Source organism: Papaver somniferum, chromosome 9 (assembly GCF_003573695.1).
Source record: "Papaver somniferum cultivar HN1 chromosome 9, ASM357369v1, whole genome shotgun sequence".
Lineage (NCBI taxonomy): Eukaryota > Viridiplantae > Streptophyta > Magnoliopsida > Ranunculales > Papaveraceae > Papaver > Papaver somniferum.
In genome coordinates this window covers 161,020,301-161,027,597 of record NC_039366.1, presented here as the reverse complement: position 1 = coordinate 161,027,597, position 7,297 = coordinate 161,020,301, and positions in this window count along the sequence as shown.

Genomic DNA, 7,297 nt, shown 5'->3' with positions numbered 1-7,297 from the left:
TTATATCCACTGAACTTCCTGTGTCGACTAAAGTTCTGTTCAATATCCATTCTTCCATGGACTTTGTTGTTTTCCCCTTCTCTTTTCGCGTAATAGGCACTGTAATAACCAATGGAGATGTGTGGTTCAAATTTTCTTTTGGTATTTCTGCCGCCATGAATGTGATTTTTTGCTTTTCCCAACATGTCAAGGGTGATGTCTTTTCTACCGCCATAACCTCCCTTCCTTCAAAATTTTGTTTATATATTCTTCCTTTGATGTTTTCATGGAATTCATTAACCATTGTTTTTGTTATCATATTACACTCTAATCTTTTGTCATCTTCATTGACTCTAATCATTTTTCTTTTAACTGGTTCACTGATTTGTTTAATCATTTTCTTGATTTGAACAATCTCAACAACAATCTTCAACTTTCGATCTTCACTTCCCTGTTTCTAGCGCCATTATGTAGTTGCAGGAAATCCTACACTACACCCCTCACAAGATTTCATTAATATTCAACTCATTTTAGATTAACAATCTTAATTTTATTCATCAATCTTTGAACAATCTTACAAGAAAAGATAAAGGAATCAAGAATAACCACTGCACTAGATTTTCTCTCTCCTATTTACTTGCTTCTCACTCCGAAAAAGATCTCTCCCCTTCCTTTACAACTGAACGACTATTTATAGGGAAGTACATAGTGGATGACAGCTAATCTGTCCTTTATTTTCGAATATGGCTTGCGACATTCTCGCAACCTTACAAATGTTAATCTCGCAAACTCTCTAATTTTCGCAGGACCATCACATTTTTCTCATGATTTTAGCTGACGTTGTTTATTATGTCATTTCTGAAATTGTTCTGCGACACTGTTGTGTTGTGTTGTTGATAATTTCGCTGAGACATTATTGTTGCGAGATTCTGATCCTACAGTTGTGACTCAAGATTAGAGTCTTAAAGTGTTATATGAAAATGGTTAAGTTTATAGTTCGTCTGGCTAGTTTTGGATAACCTTTCATGAACAAGTCATTATACACGGTTCGGTTACGGTTCATCTCAACCAGAGTGTATATTTTGTTGTGTTAATCTCAAATCAAAGATTCATCTAGCGGAGGATATTGATTGCTTGATTCCAAGGCTATCTTAGCTTAAATTTAAAGCAGCCTTTGATTTTGAAAGTCTATATAAGGATAACCTCAAGCAATTGGGATCTTTGAATCCCCGACACTTTTCTTGTGTATCCTAGTTTAAACTAGAGTCGTACTCTCCTTTAAACCTTTTTAGGTTTAGCGATTAAAAAGACTTCACTTAGGGATTCATGAAGCCAGGTCTTACTATCTTTATCTTGATAGTTCGTATGTACTGATATTTCTAATAATTGTTGAGTCTCACTCCGATCAGGAAAGATAGATAAAAATCGCAAAGTTTCTTCGTCTCAAATTTTGTGATCCCATAAGTATATTCCTCTGTAACGATTCTTTGTTGAAATCGGAGTAGGTTTTACCTGTGAGGTGAATAATAATCTAGGCCACTCTTCGGGAGTCGTAAGTACCGGATTTTGAGGTTTGCTAGACTTTGTCTAGCTATTGCAAATAATTTACTATCTCACCTTGATCTTTTTATCAAAACGAAAATCATATATAGGTTTATCTGTGGGAGGAAGATTAGTTTAAAGTCTTCAATTGAGTTGAAGCAACTCTTAGGCTGTAAAGGACGTCAGCTAAGGGAATCAATTGTGTAGATTCATGCGAGATTCAAGAGGTGTAAAGAGCGCGACTGTAACTGAATTACTGTGACGGTGGATTCGGTCTCAACTACATTCCAGACCGAAGTACTGATAATAGGTTAGAGTTTGTAGCGGATTAATACAGTTTGGTATTCAATTCTGGACAAGGTCCCGGGGTTTTTCTGCAATTCTGGTTTCCTCTTTAACAAATTTTCTGGTGTGTGTGTTATTTATTTTTTCGTATTATATTTTTTATCTTTATAATTGAAATATCACAGGTTGTACGTAAATAAGTCAAAGTAGCTAGATACGTCCATCGTAATTGTTGGATATGACTTGATTGATCTTGGATGTTGATATTTGGAATCGTCCAAGAACTCTCATGGTATAATCAGGTTCACGGACTAGCTTCTGTTTACATATTGATTGTGAGACAAAGAGATATAAACTCTTAATATAATTCCTGATTGAGATTTATTAAGTTGTAACTCTCGGAATTGTATTTGAGTTTAGTCCATACTGGTTGCCTAAAAAAATGTTAGTGGTGTATTTTGGTACCCCCTACATTTTTATTTTCTATCAGAGCAGACAAACACGTGAAAGACCTAATAAGTCTGTGTTTGAAGCAATCAGACTATATGGATGGAGACGAAATCTCAATAAAGGTACTACCAGATCCGGGAAAATCAGAATTTTCTACAATGAATGATTTAATTAAATCTGTTGAAGAAATTCTGGCAGTACCTTCACCTGGGTTAAAATCCCTTGAAATCTTTACAGGGCTTGAGGAGTAACTTGCGAATCTTACTCTTGATGTTGAGTCATATCTCCAAAAAGAAAAAGATTATCTTGACAGGCTAAATCAAGTTACGATGAATAACTCTCATGTTGAGATTAATATTATCTGTTAATAAGTGATTATAATGCCCCTTTTGTCTGTAATACTAAAGGTAGTAATGAACCGGGTGTGATACAAAGGGAGTTTAAACAGGTACATGGTTCTTACTAAACCCTGTTGAGTTCAGAAGCAGTTGGAAGGAAGTTTTGTCTTGGAGTCATTCTGTGTTAATCACCAAGAGAACATTTGTACTCTTATGTTGAGCCTCACTCCATAAAAGTTGTATATATAACAATCTCAATAAGCATAATCTTTATGCTCTAAATATCCGATGGAATGATTTATTGAGCTAAAATTACTTAAAAATATTTTAAAGACAGACAAATATCCTAGCCGAACTGGATCGGTTACCGAACCAACCTCACACATAAAACGAGAATTATTTTCTCTTGTTTTTATCTTTCATCTTATTCATTATAGTTTGAGAACTATAAGAAAAGAAAACCAAGGGTTCGTCTACCATCATCATCTTCATGCTCATATCTTAATCATTTTTGGATTTCTTGGTACCATTGAAATCAGGATGAGTTTTTATACAATGGGTATGGAATAAATCTCAATTTCATTGTCATTCAAATATTTAAATATGTTTAACATTGCTAGAACTGTCTCAAACACTTCTATGACTTCATTGATCATTCAAACACTTATGTGCGTGCATCATGATCTTAGGTGTTAACATGAACATCAAGTTGCTTTTAGTTCTTCGACATACTTTCCAACCCGAACAATCATTACACACGGTTCGATACCTGTCCATACTGTATATTATTCTATTGTATTTTCAAGACCTAAAAGTGTTTGCTTGATTCCCAAGTTATCGTAGCTTGAATTCTAAGCAACCCATGGTCATTGAAAACTATAAATATAGATTGTCTTTCAACTGGGAAATTTAATCCCTGAAACTTTGTGTCGGAGTTGATTCTAGATTTGTCCTTTATAGACCTAGGTTTCCTCCGAGAAACATAATTAGGTCTATGACTAAAATACTTCGCTTTGGGGATTCGAGAATCCAAGTCCAACTATCTTTACCTTGATAGTTCTTGTATCCTGATCTTGATTTTCTGTTATCGAGGCTTTCATAATCTCTTTCAGGCAAGATAGATAGTAATCGAAAAATTCTCTTCGTCTTAATTGATCTTAATTTAATTTCGTCGCAAAGTTCTGAAAAGTGATCTTCATTGATCTTTTGAATATTGTTCTTTTTAGAGCATTGCCCAGTCGAACTCACATGCGTTGCTATCTCAAGCATGTTTGTCAATATTAGTGATCAAAACTATAAGTCTTGATTACTAGCCTATTAGAGCTAAGGTCTTGGATTAGGATAGAAAGTGTAGTTGAGCTCAAGACTCCATGGCAATCATCATACAAGACGAAGGACTACTCAAGGAACTGGTGGATCTTCATCGAACAAAAGGTATGTGGAGACTTGAACTTATATGTCACTCAAAAGTCTATTTACTCTATCTCCTACTCTTGAGACAAAAGTCGTTTTGATATATAGACTTTCATTATACACATTTGCTATTTCGAGCCGAGTTTAACTCGCCTATCTATTTCTCGAAATGTGTGTTGGTAAGCTTTTGCTTTAGCCGAATTCATCTTTACCAAGTGACGAAAGTCATGTTATGTTTCAATCACTTTGAAAATTGCTCTGACGAAAAATGGTCTGTGAATAACGGATATATAACGTTCTCTGAGAATGTTTCAATGATTGAAATGAGAGTTTAGATTACATAACTATTGGTGGATATAAGCATTATTGTGGGAACACATATATGCATAAGTCATATTCCTTGAACCAAAGTTTGCTAACTTTGTTAATCAAGTGAAGTTGGAAGTGGCGTGAGGCAAGTCCGCGAACTTGCGGAACTTCTTGGCCCGAGATTTTCTGCTGGAGTTTGTGTACTCCTTCCATGAGCTTAAGTCCGCGAACCCAGTCCGCGAACTTGAGCAGGTTATATCTAAAGTCGGTTGTTCTTGAACTAATGTTTAAAAAAACTAAGGAATGCTTTTGCAAACCGTGGCTATAAAGTTCATGAACTGATTCGAGTGAATCAAACCGATTTTGCTTCAATTGTGTCTTGTGTAGTTACATAAGATTTCTATGCAATTGAACAACTCTTTAACTAGTTCATTTGAGTCATTTGAACTAGTTATGGTGAAGAAGAATAAGGTTGATATGAGAGTAATCACATGTCTAACCATTTGGTTGACTTGTTGAACCAACAAATGTTAATGTTTGGGTACGGTTCATAAACCCAAAATTGGACATTTCATTTGTGTGTGACAAGCTAAGTTTTCGATCTAACGGTTGAGAAATATTAGCTTGAATCTAATCAGGTTTTCATCTAACGGTGAATATTGAATGCTTTGTTACTAAGCTAACATTGATTGCAAACCCTCATTTGAAAGTGTATAGAAGTGAGAACCATAGCAACTGGGAAACCTAATCCCCACACATTATGTGTGATACTAGTTGTGCTAAGCTAGAGTCTATTCTCCTTTAACCTTTGGTTTCTTCTTCTAAACTAGGTTAACGACTTAAAGACTTCATTGGGATTGTGAAGCCAGACCGATACTACTTTTATCGTAATTGTATGATCTGATCTTGATGTTTCTATCGTACGTGTACAATTGTGATAATTGTCTTGAGATTGATATCTTTGATAGGAAAGATAGAAAAATAATCACAAACAAACTTCGTCTCATCGTTTGTGATTCCACAATATCTTTTTTCGCTGCGTCGATTAGGATTATTGTGAGGTGATTGATAATACTAGGTTGTTCTTCGGGAATATAAGTCCGGTTTATCAATTGGTTCATGTTCACCTTGATTAATCTAAAGACGGAAAAAAACTCGTAGTTATATTCATGGGAGACGAATTTATCTATTATCGTAGACTTTTCTGTGTGATACAGATTTGTTTATTAAAGTCTTCGACTTTGGGTCGTAGCAACTCTTAATTGTGGGTGAGATCAAATAAGGGAATCAAGTACGTAGCATCCTGCTGGGATCAGAGGCGTAAGAGCATAACTGTACCTTGGATCAGTGTGAGATTGATTGGGGTTCAACTAAAGTCCAGACCGAAGTTAATTTGGAGTAGGCTAGTGTTTGTAGCGGCTTAATACAGTGTGTGTTCAATCTGGACCAGGTCCCGGGGTTTTTATGCAGTTGTGGTTTCCTCGTTAACAAAATTCTGGTGTCTGTGTTATTTCTTTTCCGCATTATATTTTGTTATATAATTAAAATATCACGGGTTGTGCGTTGTTCAATCAATTAGAAGATCCGACCTTTTGGTTGTTGATTTAAATTGATTGACACTTGGATATTGGTCTTTGGTACCATCCAAGTTATCTCTCTAGTATTTGATAAAGACTAGCAGATTTCTATTTGCTTGAGTATATATCAAATCGAGAGATTGAGATATAAACTCTTTGATATACTTTTTATCTAGATTGAGTCTGACTGTCTAGTTGATTCTCTAGAAAGTATATTGGAGTTTGTCCATACAGATTGCTAAGAGAAATATTGGGTGTGGTTGTTGTACCCCCGCTTTTTCAATTGGTATCAGAGTAGGCAAACACGTTTAAGACTTCATAAGTCTGTGTTTGTAGCGATATGATTATGGACGAGTCTATCTCTAATAACGTACCTGTTCATAAATTACCAGATGATTTTCAAAGCTTGGATTCACCGGAGAGGACTGTCACATCTAGGTCAGTATCTAAACATTCACTTAACGTAAAACATGTTGAAGTCTGGGAAACACACCTAGAAGAACAGTTGGATGAACTTTCTGATGAAGGTGATTCAGATATTGATAGAGATGTTGATGAGGAAGTATCTGAGTATGTGAAGGTTTTGAATTAGTTAGAAAAGAAGAAGATGACAACTTCTCATGTCACTCCTCTTCTGACTCCTCTCTGTCGTGAAAACAATAAATTGAGAAGATGTTACGCAGGTGTTTATGTTTCAAATTGTTCTAACGAATCGATCCTCAAGGATTTTTAGGAAAACCTACGTATGAAGTCACTTGAATGTGATAATCTTTATCAAAAGTACTTTTTTTTGGAAGAGAAACTTGCAGAATCTGAAGCAAGGTTTAACTCTCAGCAAACAAGTTTTGATGACAGAGAAAGCGCTTATCTCGCTCGAGAAAAACGTCTTGAGGCTGATTTAGCTGCTGCTATCGATAAAATCAAGATGTTGGAAGATGACTTGAAAAAGTTCAATACTTGTTCAAGCAAATTAACCACTATGCTAGGAGCAAGTAAAAATCATCGTGATACACGAGGATTGGGCTATAAGGGAATAAATGCTCCAAGTATTAGCAAAGAGGTAAAATTTGTCAAGGCTAGTGATTCTTCTCAACAAAAGGTTTCCACTGATGGCAAAAGTGAAATACCTTCACCGCAGTTAAGGTTCAAAAGACCAAAGTATATCAACCTCCAAAACCAGCACACATGAATCCGGGTAAGAACGTTCCTTATATTTGTCATTATTTTGGAAACAAAGGTCACCTGGAAAGGAGATGTCGTTTTCGTATAAGGAATGAAAAACTTCATGATATTCTTGTTTGGGTGTCAAAATAAGTTATTAAACCTGGATCATATGTTAAGGCTAACACTCTTGACATTACGGGTTGTAAACGTCCAACCTTTAGGCAAAGGAATCAGTGTTGT